Below are 22,916 nucleotides of genomic sequence, written 5' to 3' on the forward strand. Positions count from 1 at the left end.
GTAAAAATAATCTTATTTTTCCCATAATACATTCGCTAGCCAGTGATACTGGCCATATGTCTCTTTACAAGCTCTCTCTTCTCTGTCACTCAGACCTGATGTACTTGACTTGCTTTCACGGTCATTCTTTGGCTACCTCACCTTTGATTGATTATGTAGATGGCGTCTCTCCCAAACTCCTGGCACCAGCTTCCACCACCCCCTTGTTAAAGTTCTAGATAAATACCTCTGTTTTCTTTCCTTCTGCCTCTCACGTGGGAAAAGATGTTCGTTGGAGTCCCCAGTAACTCACTTTGGAAGCTGGCACACCAAATCTCATACTTCACATATTGATTGCTTGATTGTTAATGCCTCATTATTTGTTCATACTTCCTCATTCTCTGTCTGTTCACTCCCTGCTCATCATGTGTTTAAACTGCAATCTTTCTTTTGTTTTGTGATTTTACAGCATCTTAACACAGTGCGTTCTTACCCATGGTTATAGCTCATCAGTGTTACGGCAATACGTGAATAACTTGTAGCTACAGAAAGTAATTATTCCCCAAACAAATATTACAAATGGTAGGAAACTGAGATTTAATTTAGTTTTTAAAGACATTTAAACTATGAAATTACTATGAAGATACATGACTAAACACAGTAGCATTGATTCTGCCATGCAATATAGCAACAGCTATACAGTTATACTGCATTATATTGTTCATAGCCCCTGGTAGAATCAAATTGGTTTTTGAAGATATATTCCTTTTGGTTTTGATTGTTTTCTACCTGGTCCTTGAGTTGGGTGGAGCTGAGATTGCACATTTCCATATATTGTTTGGGTTCCTTTCTATGATTTATACATGAAAATTTGAAGTGGTTTTAAATACAGTAAAGCCTTAAGACTTTAGAGCAAGGTGAACTGCGTTCACTGCATGCTTATTCCAGCTGGTTGCTGAAGGATACATGTGGGAGGAAGAAAGGAAATGATCTGAAAGAAAGGGCTTGGGTTTTCTATTTTGTTTATGGTTTTTTTTTTTAGTCATCAACCTCTGGGCTTGTTTGACAGTAACTATGAGTAAGCTGCCTCTATATGCAAGAAGAAATGTACTGGTGTTTCCTGGTCTCTTTTAAAGCCTTTCTTCTTACACTGCACTTGCAGTGTTTTTACTAGGGAGTTGAGAAAGCGACAGATACCTAATTCAGTTGTGCAGAACACTGGGGTGGTGAGCATGTGTGCTCAAACAAACAAACCTTATGGAAGTGGATTTTTCTTATGGGCCCTTTCTGGCTTAGAAGGAGTGATCTGCCTTCCTGAAAACTTAACCTGTTCTCATTTTTCTATGTGACTATTAGGAAATACTTCCCCGAACTGCAAACTGATCTCTGTTTTGCATATGCTTTCTCAACTTTCATTAGTAGGAAGAATAACTCATTTGTTTTATCTCTTTTCAAATACATGTTGTTTTGATGCAGTTACTGAATCAAAAGTAATTATTTCTTCAGTAATGATTTTTTATTTTTATCTTACATTTAAAATACGTAAGAATACCTGTTAGTGTATGAGATCCATCCATTATTGAAATAACAGTTATGGGATGTGATCTAGTTTTACTCTCTTTTTATGTCACAAATTATTACAACTTAAACTTTTGTAGGTTTGTCTCAGTGTTTCTCTGGCTATTGGTCTGGCACATCGCCATAGTTTACTCTGTAAAGTCAGTGCCTCACTGTTCTATCGAGTCAGTTCTATGTTCTTCAGTTTCACTTACAGAAACAAACATAGCCTGAGTGTGAAATGCTTCCTTAACTGTGGTTGCATTGTTTTACAGCAGCTGTAACGGGAAATCAAGGTGCTCTCTGCGTGTCTCTTGATCTCCACCAGACTTGAAGAACCTGTAGTTCATAGCACTGGAGGTATGTTTGCTTTGTGTTTTGTTTATTTGCTCTTTCTAGTGTCTGCATGAGGCATGCACTGTAAAAGACCAGAAATTTGCAACCATTTCTTTCATTTCCACAGTTTCCACAAGTGGCTATAATGTTGGTAATGTGAAGTAATTAAGTGATTGGTAGTTGTACCATTGAGCCAAATGGAGGGCTGTGTATGTCATCTGCTACGGAAGCATTGAGGGACAAGCAGTGGGTCTGTATAGGTGCCCATGAAATTCCACAAAGATCAATATTATTAATTCAGTTAAGATATAAGAGGTTGTGGCTACAATGACACATAATTTGTTGCTCATTTCTTCTAGATTCACCAGCCTATATTATACTCATCCTCAGTTGCATCTACAAGAATAATTGCCCAGTAAAAGATAGAAAAGTTTTGTTGAGAAGTAGAACACAATCCTAGCTCAGTCTTACACATGACATGTTCATAGAAAAGAAAGGAACTCCACATTACCTCTTTGTCGAAATTTAGAATTAAAATATCCCAGACGTATTTAGCAACCAAAGGATGCTGAGTGATAGTAGCTCCTTAGTTTTCATGTGTTAACACTGTTTCACTAATTTATAGATTTATATACTTTTCTAGCATTTTATTAACTATTTTAAGTTAGTTCCTGAAAGTAACTAATGTAATTCTTCATAATACATATTCATGGCCCAAACTCTTCCCTAGAAGTCGGCGTGAGTGGAATGAGAAAATGAATGTTTGCAACATTTCTTAACCAAGATCAGGACAAAAATGCCTATGTTTAAGGCACAAATCAGGAATTCTAAGCTGTTGTTTCAGTTTGTGGCAGGTTTGCACTACATCCTTGGGCAAATCTCTCAATCTATTTTGTTCTTCAATTCCTTAGTCATTAAATGGAAATAGTAATTCCTCCCTTCCTCAAAAGAGTGTCTTTGGAGATAAAATCTGTTAATGACTGAGAACCTCAGGTATTACGGTATCAAGGGTGTATAAAAATCACTGAAAGCCAAGCACTTCCTTTATCCCTACAACTGCATGGAATCCACTGTGCATCCCCTAAATGTGAGTTTTCCAGGTGTAAGGTACTCAAACTCTTGTTTCTTTCATCCAAGCCCTTCTTACTGTGTTGGAAATAAGACACCAGAACCTTCACAGCACTTCCTATGATGCTCATTTATGAAAATGCATTGATTTAAATTTAAGGTTTTTAGGCACAAAGATTAAAGGCAGGCATATTAATAAAAGTTGCCCAGTTTAATTTAGAGGGAGAAGCGAGTGCTCAGCACCTCTCTAATAATGAGGATCCGCTTGTTTACTTGTTCCATTATTCTTCTTTCACCATCTATCTAATCCTGGCACATAATTGTCTACAGAAACGCTTGGTTTCTTTACTGTTCTGTATAATTGGGGATAGTGTCACCATGCAGTGAAAAGAGCCACAGAATGCTGGTTTTCAAAGGCATACGCTCCAATCTGCAAAATGTTTTCTCACTGGATCAGGGATGAATAGTAAGATTATTTTGCCTACTTGTTTTCCTGTTAACGGATAGTTGCTATTTGGGTTATATAGTGATGACAGCTTTGGGATTATGTGAAATATTATGCAACCACTTTAGTGAAGAAAAAAAAATCCACCATAAATGTGCCCTTTTGCAATACACAGTTTGTTGTCTGTCCAGGTCAGTAAGATATGGAGACTACTGAACAAACCAGACTTCTACTCACTAATTTCACAGATTTTCTTTGGAGAATAGCAGGGTGGAACAGAAATTAAAGATACCCATTTATGTAACTGGAAATGCAAAGTGGTACAATTAGCACTAGTTTTCAAGCATTAATGAGCAGAAAGGACTGTTTTCAGAACGGAAAGCAATTTTCCCCCAAATTGAGTGCAGATGACCCTTTCCTATTACTATCTTTGCTAGCACATCATACCTGCTGAAAAACTGTTGTGTATCGATTAGCCAGCATGTCTTTCATTCTTTGGTTTTAAAAAATCATTAGTGGAAGTTAAAGGAAATGTGCCCAGGACAGTTTATAAATAAGAAGTTCCAGCTTTATGCGGGATGATCCAGCTACTGCAATCACCATCTCCATTAGTTACTTGCCTTTCAGTTCCATTTTTTGACTTGGGAAGTTTTAGGTAGTTTGTGTCTTCCCTTCCTAGTGGAGGTTTCTTTAGCAGGACAGGGAGCAACCACAGTTGTGTGGTTTTGTACTTGTTTTTTCTCATGACAGCTCCAGTCTCAGACTGTCAATACTGGAATTCCAGTGGAGGTCAGATTGTTTTTAACCTGAGTTTGTCCAGCGATACGTGTCTTGGCCAATGAGTGTGTTTATGCTTGTCGCAACCACAGCCGCACTTAATGAATTGACTATTACTTAAACAGTTTCGTGTGATACTGTTTTCATTTAGCTTCTATATATTCTTCTGTTGCCTAATTGGCAGAAATTGTCCTTTCTTTTTGGTGTAAGAAAGAAAGAACTCTCTCATATGCATGGCAAAATATATTGAACTTTTAATCTAGTCATGGCTAACAAACTAATTCTCTTAAAACACTTCCTGTGGACTCCCCTAACTTTGTCTGAAGTATCATTCCTTGTTATGTAAGGGCATATATTTTAAATGTTTATGAACAATTTAATTAGAGAAAAAATGCACAGTTAATCAGCTTTTTATTTAGATTTCTTTTACTTTCTGATACAAGAGCATGAAGATGCTTTGTTAGAAATGTGATGTTGTATAATGGAGCAACAAATGATCACCTGAGTTTAGGAAAAGTATTTATCAGAAGAGAAAAGATCATCTAACTTAAGGGAAAATATTTTAAAGAAGGTATCCTGGCATATAGAATCCCTTTGCACACAGAGGCTGGCACAGCCACATGTTGTTTTCTTTTTCAACTGAGTCTGAGCTTTCTGTTGGGAAAGTTGGCCTGGTATTTTTGCTTTACACTATCTTTGACTGACAGCTCAGAAATGCCTCCATTTGTGATACAGAGACAGCATAATCCATTTGTGAGGATACCAAACCTTCTGTCAGTAAGAAATAATATTGTAATTTCACTATTACTATGTTGGGGTTTTTTTAAACAAATATGGCCAATTGCCATTACAAAGAAAGCACCAGCTTAGGGTTACCTTTCAGCCTTCCTCAAACAGTCAGTATCTGTGGTAACCGCAGTCATCAGTGCTTGGCAAAGGCAGGGTGAAAGTGCCTTTGCCCCTGGCGGTATGAGCCAGTTTTACATACTTGCAGGAACGGCTGATAGAGGCTTTGAGCGTGTCTCTTCCTTAGACGCTGTTATCTAAATGCAGGTAGCCCATGCAAGGTAGTAAAGGAGTGGTTTATGTCTCTTCACCGTATTGAGCTGGGCTGTCGTAAATGACACTATCCACGTAACTTTACCATTCTGAAGCACAAATGCCTACAAAGAAGTGAACTAACCGTGTAGAGCTCTGCAAGAAAGCATAGGGTGAAGCAAAGAACAGAGCTCCTCTCTGCCTTGATTGCAAGGGGGGTGTCTGTATTAGCATTTTAGGTTCAAGAGTTTGCTTTTGAAGAAGAGAGTCTTGGAGCATGCAAACTGAATTCCTTTTTGATGAATCTAAACCAAAAGATGCATTCCAGGAGCACAGTCATGATGTATCTATGTCAGTATTTTCGTTTGGATTAGAAGTTAACTTGGAAACCAATTTTTTAGTTGTCCCTACTCACCTGCTTTGATTTGCAATGTGTAGCAGTCCTGGAGTGCACAAACTGAATTCCTTTCGGATGAAATTAGACCAGAAGCTGTGGTACAGCAGCATGGTGATGAATTATCTGTTCATTGAACCAGCCAAGAGCTACTGTCAGGTAGACTGCAAAATGCATGTTGAGTGGACACCAAGTTTTCAGCACCAACTCTTTACCCTCTACTGCTCTGTGTTTTCTTGCTAATGCAGACACAGTTGTAATGCACTCCAGCTGCTCAGGAAGAGTCAGACTACAGGATCGAGTTAAAGTTAGGATGAGGTAAAACCCTGGAAATCTGCGTCCTCAATGCTGTATCTTTCCATGTACTGCACTGTTTGGTGAGGATAGCTAGTGGTACATTTCAGGCTAGCAGGTAGCCTCAGGGAGAAATAAGGAGTAAACAGGACAAACCGTGGTTTTGTTGTGTCTTTTGTGTGATCTCTTGGAAAAAAACATTTGCTGTGGACAAGCTGCAACCTTTGCTCTGTAGTGCCTCGCTTATCAAATGGATTATCTATCGTGTGGGTTGGGTATCTCAAGTTCTGAAGTTGTTTTTATGAGGTCATCTAAAGATGTAGCAGCTTTTGTGAGGATTTCAGGATACTGCTGACTTTTCAAGGAGTATGTGTGTGAAACAATGAGGCAGACAGCAAAGCCAGTGAAGAGAGAAGGAAAAAGAGTTTGATCAAGACCAGGTTGGATGGGTGGAAGGTGTCCCTGCCCATGGCAGGGGGTTGGAACTGGATGAACTTTAAGGTCCCCTCCAACCCACACCAGGCTGTGATTATATAAAGGTGGTCCTTTGGCAAAGAAATGGGAGGAGCAACCAGAGTGAGTAGGGGGAGGATAAGGGATCCCCTTGAGCTTGTTTTTTCCCTAGTGGCTGTTGCTCTCTCAGGGAGGGCAGAGCATAGTTCCACTAGTCTGTCCCTTTCTCAGACTCCCCGATGCTCCATCACCTTTCTGCTGCCTCTCATATCTCTGCCACAGGGCTGAGCAGGTCGTCGGTGCTGTCCCGTTGTCGCCATCCGTCACCCGTGAGGGGGTCCGGCACAGCCTGGGGCCTGGGCAGCGGCTAATTCTTGTCGGAGCACCTCTCCCGTGTAGATACAGGGAGGGCGATGGCCACGAGTACCACCCACCGCTGGAGCCGGCGCACGTTGCCGCGTCGCGGGCAGCCCGGGAGGGGATGATGGGGTGGAGGGCTGGTTGCCCTAGTAACGGCCAGGCCTTGTCTCTCGCGAGATCCGCTGCAGGTCTCTCCGCGGCCTGGCGCTTCCCGCCCTCAGGAGGCCGGCAGGGTTGTGACCGGCTGACAAGGGGAGCCCGGTGAGCTTTACGTGATTAACGGCTCGGTTTTCCACATGTGTGACCGATAGACCTCCTGTACATGGATATGGAATCATCTTAGATGTGTAGCAGGACAATACAGACATTCCAGAAAACACTGATACTACACCTACTGGGTTACGTTTTAACATCACTTGCAGTGGGTGGGTGGTTTTTTTTGTCAATATAAAATACATTAGTCCTGCTTTATTACTGCAAAGTAGTGCTCAGTAGAAAACAATTTGTATTATGTCCCGTACAAAGTGAGGGCTTTTGAATTTTGCACACTTCAAAATGTAGGCTGAGATGGAATTGGTTGTTCCCAGTATGGGACAAAACTTTACCAGTTCAGATGGAGCTCAGAAAGAAATTATGAGTCAGAGGCAGTCCTCTGAATCACATTTCCCCTGAGCTGCAGCATTGCACAAGCTGGGAGTATGCAGTCAGCCCTTGCCAGATGGAGCATATTCCCTCTGTCGTGTCCAGTCAGCTCTGCTGACAGAGGAGGGAGCGAAATGATGATTATGTTTACTTCCAACCCAGTTTCCCCCAACTTCTCCACTTGCTCATGGAAGGAAATGACGTCTCTGAAGTTTGCTCATTAATATGGTGTGCCCTTGGTAATAGCTTTCAGGAAGGATAGAGTGATGACACAGCAGAACGCAAGAATGCCTTACAACCTCCATACAGACTTTTGAGACCATCAGATGTCCGATGTATTGAGTGTGTTATACTGCTCATTTGTAGGCAGGTGGGACACAGTACTCACTTGTCAGGTCTGAAACTAATGCTTCTTCCTTGGTCACTCACTGTTCATCCTGTAGGGAGCAAATCAGTTGCAGTGGGAGAATACATCAGCAATACTTACATGGCTTGCCAAGTAGTGTTTGATTCCAGGCAGATTTGGCAAGACTAATAATCACCAAGTAAAATATAATTAAACAGATCAGTTCTTGGTATTTTCTTTTTGAGTTGTACTCACATGTAAAACAACAGAAATACTTCCTCTGTGTTAAATTTCAGAATTTAAGGCTAGCATGAGCAAATAATCAGCTGATGAGCTAATTAAGCTCTGCAATGACTTTTAACAGATTCATTCAGCAGATTTTACAGATGAACAGTGATTTACCTGTAAATAATTGAGATTAAAGTATTCATTTGTTAGTATTAGATCGGCTAGCAATGCAAAGGTCCATTGTTCTTAATAGTTAAAGAGGTTAATGATTCTGGTAACCTACTAGGGATCAGGCATTTAGAATTCCTGAGTTGGTAGCACCAGTAATTCTGTGTGAAGCCTGGCAGTGATTTCTTTCCTGGTTTATAAAGGAAGAAAATCTAAAGCAGATAGGATAGTGTATGTTGAAATTGGTCACTTCAATGTGAGACATCTAAACTTTTATAGTTTTGGGGTTTTTTTAATTACCTGAACCATGTACTTAAGGAGCAAATTACACACCTATCAATACAGGAGGAAATGCATGAGGAAATATCAATTTGTTCAGCTTAGCCTGTAGGACTGCTTGGGTAAGTAGCTGCTCACCAACACAAATATGGATTGTGCAATCTAATTTTAAGCATGTAACTTGAGATTCCATTTGGTACGATCCTTACACCTACGTTTGTTCTTCAGAAAGAACTTTCACAGAGTCACAAGTAGTTTTCACAACAACTGAAATTTTTCACAAAAGAAAATAGTTTATAATAAAGCCAGCAAACATTATGTTGCAATAAATTAAACAACAGATTGTCACTGAGTATTTGCTGTCTACTGATACTCAGTTGTCAGGGCTGTTCTGTTATCCTTGTTAATCTTTTACGCTTGCCAAGCTTTACTTTTCATCACTTCAAAAAAAAGAAAAGACTGAGTAATAAATTATGATTATTATAAAAATTATGATGTGCCACTGTTTTTTAGGAACGTAACAGTCATTCTAAAAGGTATACCCTTATGGTGTAGAAGGTAAAGCTGCGAAACCTGGTCTAGGCTGTCTCTATGATTGGCGTAAAGTTCGCTGAAAGAACAAACAAGTGCAACAGATAATACCCCTACAGTTACTCTTATTTAAATATTTAAATGCCTGTTGTTAGTTTGATAATTATTATATTAATAATCAATAATGATTGTTAAATAAGTTAGAATATAAACAGGTGTCAAGGGATTACGCAGAAAAAGTCATATTTGATGTGATTCCTTCATACAGTGATTACGCATTTGAGGCGTGTTTACCATAATATTTTCTCTAGAAAATAAATGAAATACAAATAAATGGCCACAATTTCTCTTGAAAATAGTGAAATGTTTTAGCTTGAGTCAAGACATGAACATTTGCTTGTTCTTGAATATGCTATGGTTAGAAGGCATGCTAAAGCCTTCTGAATGCCTAGTAAAACAGCATGATGTGTTAGTTGTAAGGAGGGCCGTTCTGAAAAGGTAACTGACATACTGTTAGGAGAGGGGGATGAATACAGGTGGAAAGAAATCAAAATCGCCATAGAGCAACAAGAGCAACACTAATACGTCATAACTGACAAGTGGATTGGGTCATCTTCCTTCTCTAAATTCGCTACTTTCAGCCCTCAGGTTATTTTGCCATGTGTCAAGACCCACATAAAAGCATTAATACAGCTGTGTGAGTGAGAGAAATCTGATAGTTTATTATAAGGTGTCTCATGGGCTTTTTCTCCAGAAAGCATCAGGATGATATTGTTGGCTAGAGAGACAATTTGAGTTAGTGTATTTTCCCACTGAGTTTATAGAGTTTACGTCCAGAGGTGTAGGGCTTCTTCAAGCACATCAGAAGCAAAAGGAAGATTATGGAGGGTGACAGAGCACTGACACAGGCTTCCGAGAGCAGCTGGGGTCTCTCTTCTGAAAATACTCAAAACCTGCTTGGACACGATACTGGGCAGCCTGCTCTAGGTGACTCTGTTTTACCAGGGGTGTTGGACTAGATGATCTTCAGAAGTCCCTTCCAACCCCTACCATTCTTTGATTCTGTGATCTGTAGATGTAAAAACATTACAGTAGTAATACACTTCATTTTCACACTCTGTGTTGCAAATACACCGAGTTTTGACATACATGCAAATGGTGTGAATTGTATCTAGCTGATACACAGTGTACAGACTAAAGAACTTCCCACGCCAGCTCCAGTCATTGTAAAATTAACAGTGTGGGCTCACACACACATATATTCACATATATATATATACACACAACAAATACATGTACATCCAGCAAAACAAAAATATAGCTCAGACAATCAATAAAAACCAGGTCCATACAAATGAGACACTTGTTTAGAATCATAGTAAACTTAGAACCCCTGTGTACAATTAAGTAAAGAGGTGGCCTAATTGCATAAACCTTGAGTTTTGCTGAAATTAAAAAGCAAAAGAACTATTTCCAGTGACTGAAAGGACAAAAATAAAGTAGACCTTTTGGTGTGTAAATTTTTAACCCTTGAAATAGTTCATGAAGTTAAGAGTGTCACTCAACTGATTGCTTCATATACTCAGAGTTTATTAAATTCAGGCTGCTAACCCTAAAGTTTCTCCTTGGCTAAGGGGAAGAATGTAAATCAGCATTCGCACTGTTATAATTTATTTATTCTAAAACCCAGTTCTTGTTTGGGGATATTAGAAAAGGAAGGCTCAGTTATTTGCTCAGATACACAGAAACTGCTTTTCTTTCAGAAACTTGCACTAAAGTTACCTGTGCCACTTGAAGATGTACCCAGGTACTCTCTGTGCAACAATTTGAAGCTGACTCAGGGCAGCTCAGCGCAAAAAAACAAAGTGACTAATCTCTTTGTAGAACTGAGGCTTTGCAACTTTGCTCTGAGTCATCATGACAACTCAAAGTGCCTGGACTTAGTACAGAAATAAACAGATTAAAACAGAGCACTCAGTTTCAAAACAGACATTACTTCTGGTCCTTCTGTCAGAATGACCTTGGTGACACTATTTAACATCAAAGTCACTGATATAAAGGGTAGTTTAAAATCTCTAGAAGACTATCAAAGTGGAATCTGATAAGTTAATGGAAAATGAGGAAAGAAAGAATGAATGGAGGAATGCAAAAATATTTTCTTACCCATTAAGTATGCCATTCATAAAGAGAGTGGGAGCAATCATCTAGTAGCAAAATTGGAACTGAAAGAGTAAAACTTGATGGCATTAGGATGTGCAGGAGAGAGCTAAAGGAGATCTGTGATAATTCACCTGTTCTTAACATACTCTAGCCACCCTAGATTAGGTCTTCACATTCTAAGATCAAGTATCTAACTAAACAGTAACATTAGTCCTACTTTATTCAGCAAATCTCTCTGTTAAAAATCTATGGTCCTTTATCTTTCTGCTGCTCTCTTAAAGGTAAATAGTAGTATTGGTTGGGCCAGGATCTCTTCTGAAATGGATGAGTGGTTGCTTCTGCCACCTCCAAGTTATAGGAGCAGATCTTTCAGTGGAAATTTGGAAAAGCAAACCTGAATTTAATGATCTGCAAATTAAATGGTTAGTCCCGATTTGCTCTTGTGTAAGCAAGAGGTCTATTTGGCTGTATGTATTTATTTCAAGACCATAAAATACATTTTAACCATTTTGAAATCTTCACTAGAATGGGTCTGGGCATGCCTGTGCAAACAGACCCAATTTTTTCTGCCTGTAGTCCAAGATAGCCACGATCTAGCTCTGACTCAGAAGTGTTAATTCTCTGCTGTGGCAGAGGTAAGAAACCTTGTGTGGCATCCCAAAGCCATGCAGATACGTTAGCAGGATGCTGTGCCCACTAAGAATCCAGCCATTCAGCAAGGTTGGTTTGCCTGTGCCCTTTGTTTTTTCCAAAGATGGTTTACCTCAGCATAACGTATCAGCGGCGTGAGTTAAGTCTGCCGTCATGTCTGGTTGTCATGCCTAATATCCATACGCAAGGCATCTTTGCCAGGGAATAAGTATTCCAGAGCAGAAGAGAAACCTGATATAGAACTTATAAACATAAATTATGGGTATCTAAATGAATAGATTTAGTCATTAGATAATCAGCGGTAGCACTGAGTGTATTACAGGGTTTGAGGTAATAATTTGGTTTATTACACATATACTACTGCATCTCTGTAATTAAAATATATATATTTAGGTATTGAAAAGGATTTTTGTAGAAATGGTGTCTCAGTTAGTGTCTCATTTCATAGAGGTTGTGATTGCTGCAATAGTGAAAAAAGTAAATAAATGTAACAAAACTCCAGAAATGGGCAATGACAAATGTTTTGTCCTTTGAGTCACAAATTAGCAAGAGGTAACATGTTAATCACTTTAACATGAAGAAAGCTAATGAGCATGTTAGTTAAAATGCTTTTGTGCTCGAGGTAGGATCATGTAATATCCCAGAAACTAAGCAGAGCTGGTCCTCGTCTGTACTTGAATGGGAGATGAGCAAGAAAAATTCATCGTGTTACGAGAAAGGATGTCAGTGGTTTCAGGGGTTTCATCATTGCAGCTGAGTCAGTTCTGAAGCTGTGCCTGCAGTGGTGGTAAGGAAACACGCTGCTGCTGGGACTGGACCTGAGGTTCATTCGGTGGTTAGACTTAAATTTGGATCCACAGTCTGTGGCATTACATTTAGGAAAGGTTTTTGTTTTGAATTTACATCAATAACTTCACTACAACAACAGGAAAACGTGTAAAAAGTTTGCAATGGGATATAATACTAAATTAACAGAAATCTAATTTAGTTGAATAATCAGTATTAATTGCTCGATACCTTTTGTCTTCAGCATGAGTCAGGAGGAGGATATGGTCATCATGGTCATCAGTAGTTTCTCTGCCTTACATCTTCATTGCTCCCAAATTTTTACTTGTCAAAAAGTAAAGATAACTGATAAAAGGAAATGTTCATTGTATCATATCTACAATACAAATATAAACCCAGAAATAGCACTTCAAATGGACTGAAAATGAGGAATTGCAGAAAACTGAGATGGGAAGATAAAAGGCCAAAGTCTGTTAATGGCAGGGCTAAAAACAATTTGATGGCATTTGAACAGAATCAATCCAAAAATGATTTGAAGTCTGTTAGTACATTAGTTACAGGAAGCACAAATCTTTTCATGGAGAGAGCAGGCATTGCACTTCTGAAATGGCATTCTTCCTGAAAGAAAACTTGCTCCAAGTCTGAGAATTAGAATGTGATGTAAAATTCACCTTTGGCAGTACAGATTTTCAGAACCACATTGTAGTCCAGAAATTTTTCTTGGTTTTATTAGATTGAATGTGTTTTTTCTTGTTTTTCAGAGCTTCTTTGAAACCCAGGCGATTTATTTTCTGTTGATGATTAGCTCTTTCATTAATGCAGCTATCAACCTAATCTTTCAGACAAAAACTACATTGAGATTGCTGAAGATAAATGGGAAAGTAAATTTCAGAAACTTTGGAAAATAAAACTTGCACGGAAAAATTCCGGATCAAATTTTTTCATCTATTCCTGTTTAATTTGCTCCTATTAAGTCAAAGCCCCTTTATCTTCATTCAGAAAGCTCCTGTTCCTACTCCCTTGAGCGACATCCTCCACTGTTTCATCATGTGTCTCTGTCTTGAACTGTATCATTCCAGTCATAGGAAATCAAGACAGATTCCTGAAAGAAGAGGTCATTAATATTTCTTTAAAGATAATACTGTTTACATCCTTTACACAATGTTTGCTGTATTATCTGCTGTATTTCCTGTTGATGTGAGTAACTCAATAGACTATGTGTGTAATATAGTGTAGAATTAACCATTTCTGGAATTGTTACATATTCAGTCTGTAGTGGGACGATGAAAACTCTTCAGTCATTGCCAGAGCAAATGCCTTATTCCTGGATCCAAGAGGCATTCTGCCGTCCCAGTGGGTTTAGGTCTAAAAGGCACTCATCTCAGGAGTTTCTTCTGTTGATTATAAAAGACTCAGAATGTCTGTGACCCGCCAAAGCCGCTATCTCTGGAGATTAACCACATGTTTATGAACCCGTGTTACACTTCTTTGTAGACGAGCCAGAAGAAACTATGATTTATAGTTCCAAAGTACGTAAGCTAGTTTGTTTGTTTGTGGCAAGATTTAAATGTCATTAATGAAGTCAATTAACATTATTATTGATCATAAATCTGAAGATTTAATAAACAGAACAGTGTTGCATAATATCTTTTGGGAATAGTATGACAAATACATCTGCAGTCAGGTATCACTTCCTGACTCCTTTTGGAAAGATGGTGTAATATAATGTTTACAATGGGTGTTGGATTATATTCAAACTTAAGTCACTTAAAGTGTCTTTGCCTCTGCTTACTTATGTGGAAAAAGGAAAACAGTATTTTTAGAAAAGTTTTGACATGTTTCCAGGTTTTTGGAGTGAAGGAAGTTGCTGTGCAGTAGTAGCAATGTGAGTTGGACTGGGTGGGGTTTATCTGTGGAAAATCCGATTTTTTCTGTTTCATGGGAGAGCTGTCAGAGATTAGTTTTCATATGAACACCACATAATATTCTGCAACAACCTCATGTCATTGTGATATACTTAAAACAATTCTGTGTTGGAGTACTGAATAAGTTGAGATAACAGAGAAGATTGCTATAGGCTGCTCACGTTTGCATGGGCAAAGCTGAATTACGTGTTTAATTGTATTCATTTTCAAACTTCTTGTAAGCAAATATTATATTTCTTAGGCAAACATACTTGATTTTCTTAGCCAACTGTCAATTAAAATTCACATTTTTACTATTCACACAGTTAATAACACACTCTCCTTCTTGTGTCTGCAGCCCGTAATAAATAGGTATCCACTAGAGCTGCTGCAAAGTGAACTAACACTGCGTGGCACAAGCACTGCTATTTTGGGAGTGGGTGCAGCCTAAAATGGGAGATAGGGTGGAGTCATGTGCTGTGCATGTTAGTTAATTTTCCTTCTGCAAGCTGTGGAAAGAGAATTCTATCTTACGCTTTTAAGAGCAAAAAGGAAAGGAAAGGAAAGTTGTGCTTTCATTGCAAAAAAGATAACTTAAAGAGTGTGTCAAAGTATATGAGTGCACTTCATTCCCCTTTCTCTGAGACTTGTTCTGTTCTTAGCAGCGTAGTAAATCTAGAGCAGCCTCATAGAAAGTAAGATCACTTACCAAAGATAGGACAGGTTTTAAAAAACATACTAAATTACAGTTTCTGTATCTTGAAATTTGGAGTTTCTGTCAGTTTGTCACCTGCCTGATCTCTCAACTTTGGTGCCTTCACACAGATGCAATGCTATGTGCTTTTTCCTGGGATCATGTTTGTGAAATGATTTCTTGATTAACGTCACATGAAATACTTCTGAATATTGTTTAACAAGCTACAGCTGGTTGGGATATCAAATAATTGAAAGCTGGTGATACCTAAAGTTGCTTTGCTAAAATTCATATAAATTTGCCCAAATTTGTTCAATGAGTGACCAAGACTTTTTTATTCCCAATACAGTATGGAAAGTCTACCCTGTTGAATCTCTGATAAGAATGTTATTTTTCACAAGCATCTTCTCAAAGATTTGACGCTCATGGATATTTAGATGTGATCTGGATTTGCGTGTCTAAATTCTCATGCAAAAAACTGCTGCACTTTATTTCCATTGCTGCTGATAAGTTTTTGGGGTTTGCTTTTGAATCTGTAGGATGCTAAAATATTTCCTCATGATCTGTCTGTACGAATGAAATGTTTGTGGATATGTAGCAATCAATGCATGAAAATATTAAGATTAAAGTAGTGAAAGTACCATTTTTAAGATTACTTAGATATTTAGAATTATAAAAAGGTAAGTGCCCTTTATTTTTCTGGCTTCCCATGTGTTTAGGATCTCATTTGAAGAGGATAAAGGGTGCTAGAGCCTGCCTGTAAAGCAGAAGCAAGGCAGAGTGCCAAAGATCTCATACATTTCTCTAATTTCTTAAAGCATCTAACAGAGCTATGCTTCTGGATTGCCAAAAAGGGCAAGAATTTGACCCTTTGGCAGTGTCTGTAATGAGAGGGACTCCTTGTGTGTACATTACCTGACCGAAAGGTGGTATAATGCACTCTTGAGTCAACACAACTGTTCTGGCTTGCTTTTTAAATATTTGCAGGGAGTTCACACATGATTAGCTGACTACCAAGAATGAGCCTCTAAAAATGTATTGTTTAAGAGAATCCTAAGCTTTCGTGCCACACACAAGAACAGGGTTTTGTAAGAATAACAGGGACACTAAGTTTGTGAGTCAACATGTTGGGCTGGAATGCAGCCAGCTGTAGTCATGGAACAGCATTAGTGCACTCCAGAAGTTGACTGGGTTTTGTGACTTCATAAAATATTTCAGAATTTGCAAGAGAATTGAATCTAGAAATAGAATTTTCTTTTTAATTATAATAATATAAAATGAGTCTCAGAGAGTCTCTTTTTTCATAGCTAAAAACTGGACATTTACACCAGAACAGCTCTTGTGTAATAATACTTGTGTCTACATGTGGTCTGTCTTTATTAGCTGTATAACCCAGAGACAGTCATAAGAAAGACGCTCCAGAGAAGGGAAATAACAACAGCTATTACAGGTTGTGTTGCTTCACAATTGGACAGAGCTGCGTAAGTCTGCAGCTCACTCCCAGGACATTGAAGTCTCTGCAGCAGAGTATTGAAACACCTACACTTCAGTTGTCAATCCAGTGATGTAGGTTTGATACGGAGCCCCACTCAAACTGTTCACATGTCATGTGTGATGCAAGAGCTATATATATGTTGGCAATAATGTCTTACACAGACCTACAGTGCTCATATGGTCCTGGGTTAGAGAGGGTTAGAGCAAAAGGCCAATGGATTATTTTGTTGTTGTTGTTACTCCTTTTAGGGGCAAATCCTGCCCAGTCATGTGCTAGTTAAAAGTCTAGAGCACACAGTCTCCTCTTAGTGATGCACATACTCTAAGCATAAGTAATTTTATAAAAGATTGGAAAAAGTTCTGAATTGTGAAAACCTAACAATATGTAACAATATGTAAAAATATGTATGATAACAATATGTAAGAATGCCATTGTAAGCTTTCTGGGACAGCTTTTATTCAAGGAAAGCTGCAAGTGAAGGGTCTTCTAATCCTCAGAAGACAATAAATATGAATAGTTGAAAGATAACTAAAATCAGTATAAACTAAACTTTAAGCTAGGATTAATATAAGTAATTTAAACAGATAAAGAATCTTGATTTCTCATTTTCTTTAGATACTATGAAATATGGAAAAAACTAATTTTGAAAGGGTGTGCACCTGTCCTGTTAGAGGATCCCATCTCATCTCCTGTGGGCATGTAGAGAACATGGCATTTACACCCCGTGCAGTCAACTTCATTCACAGAGGTGTTGTGCCCAGCTCAGACATGCTGATAGGCTCAGGCCTTCCAAAATCTTTCAATGCATTTTATTATCAATTACTTTTCCAACAGTCCATGAGCTGTATCAAAGCACTATTTGCCTAATAGTGAATAAGGAAGCTATTGTCAGCTGACAGCAGTGATTGGTTATTTCCAATGTTGCATTTGTCTTGCATTCAATCACTGGCATGCTTGTAATTTGTAAAATACAAAATAGCCGTATCTACCCTAAGGGCAAAACTGGACTTTTGTTTCTGCAGAAAGAGAATACGAGTTGCTAATTGTATTAGTATTCTGTTGTCCCTCTTCCATCCTGTTGGCAAGTAAGGATCATCTCCTTTTTCATACAAGTTTCATACAAGTTTAAAGATGCAATTTATCCTGGTACAGAGGTGACAGTGTCTACAGTGAAAACCTGTAGGCTAAATTCAGTTGCAGGTGGTTTTAATTGTATATTAATATATCACTTTTCTGTAATTAACTGTAAATAGCACTGGCTTAGATTAAGAAATGCATGTTTCTTGAAATACTATTTCCTCTTTTCTTTGCTGAAAGCATATCTTTGCTTGCAACTAAACATAGGAATTGGAATTAATAATTCTTGTTTCCTTTTTCTTCCATAGCAATTTAGCAGTAACAGTAGGACTAAATAAAGTCAATCTTCTGATATATGTGGCATAACATTTATTGAATAGTCAGTCACAGTTCTTTGTTCTACATCAGTTGTGACTGTGCATTTATGGCCTCCCATCTAAATGTTAACCAGGATTAGTAATGTTTAGTTTTCAAGATCAAATGTGATTGAGTGCTTTCAGTCTGTGTGGGCAGACTACCGGGAGAAAAAAGATACACACACTGATAATACCAAGTTTATTATTGTGCTTACAGTGATTTTGTTTCTATCAGTATGTACAGAATGGAATAGCTGGTCCCAAAGTAAGGCAGTTACACATTCCAAAAGGGCTGTGTGTACTTAAGAAGAGTGGTTTTAGTGAAGTTACTACGCATCTGGATGAATAATACTTGTACCTACAATGTTCTGGAGCACTGCATAGAGCAAACAATGATTCACTTTCTTCTAATACACCTTTTCTTGAATAGGATGATTCATATCAATACTTCCCTGAAGGAATGCACTGTATCTTTATTTGTTACTGAAACCAGACTGCAAGACCCAACAGCAGATATTTCCAGTTTCTCATAAGGCAGAGCTCTGGAGTTTTTGTTGTTGAGTAGAATAGACCAACAAAAGTTTAACAGACATTTAAGTGTGGGTCTGATTTAGATTCTCAGCTGACAGAAATGCCATTTGCTGTTTTTCAGTAAAGACATAATGCTGAGTGGAGGATAACAGATTCTGTGAGTTAGGCTTGTGAGAAGAAATGAAAACAAGACCATCTTAAAAGGGCAGGCTGGGATTTAAGGACAAGCGCTAAGAACCTTTTGTTTGTCTGTTAATGTCCCACCACAGCTAAAGTAACAATCAAGTTGCTCAATGCCTCATTGCTAGTTGCTACAAGACAAAAACGTCCTGTGCTTCAAGGGCTAGATGAGGCAGTGGGTCTGTGATTCCTTTCATTCTTAATCTAGAAAGATGGTTTATGGGGAAAGCAAAAAACATACCTTGTATTCAGTTCTGTGTCAAGGTTTGCACACCACCAGGTCCATAATCTCAGTTCATAGTGTACTTTCTTAATGTTCATCTCACAGGCTTTTGGCAAGGTGTAATGTTCCTTTCAGTTATCTTTCCCAATTTGAGAATCATTTTTGCTTTGAGCTGTTGCTGATGATCCTGCCCAGTAAGCAAATCCTTCTGCAAATAATAAACTGCTGTTAGCCAAAAAAACCCAAATAATAAACAGTTGTTAACAAAAAACCCCACAAGATCACTCTAAAAATGAAGAAGCAAAGCTGATTTTAAAATACTGTTTTGCTGAATATGCACTTTGTGTCCTGTTTATACTCTCAACCTTTCCCTATGCAATTCTCTACATATAATCATGGTACGCTGTTAACCTTGGAAAGATGTGTTATGGGAAGGGAATCAGGAACAGAGGACTGAGAGTGCAGCATTAGAAGAAGCATTTTTTTTTTTTTTGCAGAAGAAGCCACTGTGGGATCTGGTCAGAAAATACGTATTTGTCAAGTAAGGCAAGCCTTGGGTTTCACAGACCTGATGGGCAGAAGATTCTCTGTTGGTTATAGCAGCAGAGATTGAGCAAGACCTTCTACTTTGTAACTACTGGAGTTGGAAGACACTAGTGAGCAGTTTGAATTTCTACAGTAGGAATTTAGAAATAGGATGTCAAAATTTTGAGGCTTTTCCGTGACACAGAAGAGGTTGGGAATGTGGGGCCAGGAGCTGATGGGCAGGGACACTAACTTTTTTTGGCACAAGCTAACAGTAAATATGTTTAGCTGTAACATGAGGCAGCCAATGAGCTGATACCCATCATAGCTTGGCTTTCCTGAAAAAAACAGTTGATAGTCTCGGTGAAGATGCATAAAATGGGTGGATTTAAAGCCTTGGTCTGCCTTCTTCTTGCCTACAGAAATATTTCCTCCAAAGGACCTTAGCATATACTGGAAAGGTGACCTGAGAAGCTAACCTGGTTGTTATACCTGCCATGCCTGATCTGGGAGTAAACAGAGAGGTCTCAAGGCTGTTTACATGGTGCTGTGCAGTGCAGAGATAGCTCAGGTCCTGAAAGAAGCATAGCTGTACCAGCAGAGCATTCTGCTCAGACTTACTGTGTCAGCAGCCTTTCCAAAATAGCTGTGCAGCTACTTTGCCCAACACTGGGCTGTGTAAACATTCCCCATAACCTCCAGTTCAAGTATAGCCCAGGTAGGGGCAGGTATTTCTGCAGTGGCCTACATTGTACTGTGGGCAAATCTTTGGTTTCAGAAAGTCTTCGTTTTAATATGTTGTTACTAGATAAAAAACCACGATAGTTCCATTGTAAACTGCCCAGCATTCCTGAGTTCTTGTTATAATGGATGATTTGAGTCATCTTAAACAAGGGTAGGGTTCTGTTTGGTAAATTGCCTAACTGAATTCCCTGACACCCCAGCTAGACTGCTTTTGGCACCTGAACTAACCCTATAAGACAGGTTTGAGTATTTATTTCCATGGTGTATTTCAGCCTGCAGGTCAGAGATACCCTGTCCTTTTTGACACCACTCTGATTTTATTAAACTCCATGCCTTGAAACTGAGCTAAAGAGTATAGTAAAATATACAGAAAATACTCTAATTAACTTATGCATGTTCATGTAAAGCTTTTTCTAAGATTTTTTTGTTGAGTTCTCTTACCCTGGATGACTTCCTGCACTCTGTCTTCAGTAGAATTGCTTTTCATGAACTAATACGGCATTTTGGAAGTTCTCTAATCAGCCACCTAACATTCAAGTGCAATATACTGGCTTATGCAAGAGCCCAGCTGCTAACTGATGTGCAAATGAAAGTCTGTCTTGGAAATCTGTCTTTGTGATATGCAAGAGAAAGTACACATAATGTTTCCCTCTCTTAGGATAATCATCCTACTGTTGAAAACTGTACCAGGCAAATGAATAGAAGTTACTAGAGCAGTATTGCTACTACTAGAGTGGAGTAAGTTCACACAGCAATAAATGTGATGTAGTCAGGAAAAGTCAACTCAACTTTAGTCACAAATCTATCACAATCTCTAAAGAAGTCATTGAGCAGGTGAATGAGAAAACCCCAGTTGATACAATATGCTTTTAGTTGTAAAAGCCAATTTAAAAAATCACACATGTCAAAGGCTCCCTTAGAAGATAAACTGTCAGAGGTTAAGAGGGAAGATTCTCACTTGGGTGAATAAGAGGTGAAGGATAGAGGAAGAGCCAAGAATCAGATTTCACAGTGAATTTTGTAGCTGTAGGAGTATGTAACTCAGCGCATCTCGTCAGTCTGGTATGCAGCTCAGTCTGGCCACCTGGTTATTTATTCGTCTGAGTAGGTTTCCCATGTTTGTGACAGACAAGGCCTTTCTGAGGTGTCTGTTTCTCGGACCGGGGCAATTATACTATGATTTGGAAAAGAAATACTACTCAAACTTTCCATCCTTAGATCCACAAAGGAAAACTGGCTCAAGCTGTTACTGTAATAGTAATTACATTATAATAAGTGAGAGAATTTCGGTTAATCCTTTCTTTTTTTTTTTCTTCCCCTTTTTTTCTAAGGTTTCATGTTGATGAAGCGCATTAGATCAGGCCAGCGTAGTAGGAAAATCAAAACCTCAGCAACAGAAAAGCAACTGAGAGTCAAATTTTAGCCTCACTATAACTGTGATTTAAGAACATACATAAGTGTGAATGTGATTTGTAGTTGTGGATTGAATCCAAGTACTAGAGCACTTTTGCACAGAGCCAGGATGAAGAATTGCAAGCACAGGAGGAGAATGTATCTATCTATCTTCTCTATTTACACTCGTATGGTAAGAGTCTCAATGAATAGTATATGGTATAATATCAAAAGAAGAAAAATTGATGGTAACTTTATTAAACAATATTTGAGATCATAGAAAGAGTTTTAAGACCAACATTCCATTAAAAACAGCTGATACAGGTTTCTATTACTGTTTCCAAAATCAAAATGCTTGTGATTACATACTGATGGAGTTGGAATCCCACCTCCACAAGAGGAGAAATTTTGACTAACTATATTCCTAAATTGACTGTGAGGAATCAAGAAAAGACTCTTCATTTTATTTTATTATTCAGTTGCTTTAGGGCTTCAGAAAACACATCAAAATAGAGGAGATAATCCATGGAGACAGGGAAATTGGTAAGCAGCCAGCTCCAGTTCTCATACAAGTGGGTACACAGAAACAATACGAGCAGTAAGTGGCAGACTAGCTTGTGCTGGTGTGTACAGCTGGACTACAGAGGCATGACATCAATGACATTACTTAAAAATCCTCAAAGCTGCCTGGCTAACCCATGTATGTTTTCTCTCTCCTGTGTTTTCCAACATCTTTTCACAGTTCATTTACTCATTAATATAAAAATAATGGGATATAGAAGATGGTGCATGATTAAAATATTCTTGGCATTCTTACAATCATATTCTGTGTGGAGTGGCCTCCAGAGGCTTCTGCTGTTTCTAAAGTCTGTTTAGGAAGCAAAACATCCCAATTTAAATTGTTATTCTTTCCTGAATACTGCGGGTTATACCTGCAATTGTGAGAATTGATTTAGTTCTGATTTTTGTTAAGGGTTTACTCTCCTTGGTCTGACCACAGCACATGTTTGGGAGAGAAATCTTGGTAGCTGTAAGCCTGCTAGAGCTAAATCAATAGCTCTCCACGTATTTTGACATCCTTTTCTGAAATGTAACATGTGGCATCAATAGTAACACTGATGGATTACTTTCCAAAGCACTTTAACAATTTTCATCTTCCTTTTTATAGTTTTGTGATCCCATTTTCTAACATTAAAAACTAGCCAATTTTTGCAGGTCATCGTTTGATCTGTGTGCCGTTCTGCTCACTCAGACTTAATATTTAGACTTCAACTATTGGTTTTGCCTGTGTGTTCTGAAAGCA

The 22,916-nt window shown here is 38.4% G+C and overlaps 1 protein-coding gene across 3 annotated transcripts in view; it reads left to right on the top strand.

The window, feature by feature from the left end:
• Window positions 1-22,916, top strand: part of NXT2 (nuclear transport factor 2 like export factor 2) — a gene marked incomplete at its 5' end in the record, with an annotated part of 65,707 nt that overhangs the window by 824 nt on the left and 41,967 nt on the right. For 2 of the 3 annotated variants that reach the window (XM_080624902.1, XM_080624901.1), the window contains one exon: window positions 1,812-1,896. The remainder of the gene's footprint in view (window positions 1-1,811; window positions 1,897-22,916) is intronic. The other variant, XM_080624903.1, reaches the window with a different exon arrangement.

The sequence above is a fragment of the Psittacula echo genome (assembly GCF_963264785.1).
Source record: "Psittacula echo genome assembly, chromosome: 8".
Taxonomy (NCBI): domain Eukaryota; kingdom Metazoa; phylum Chordata; class Aves; order Psittaciformes; family Psittacidae; genus Psittacula; species Psittacula echo.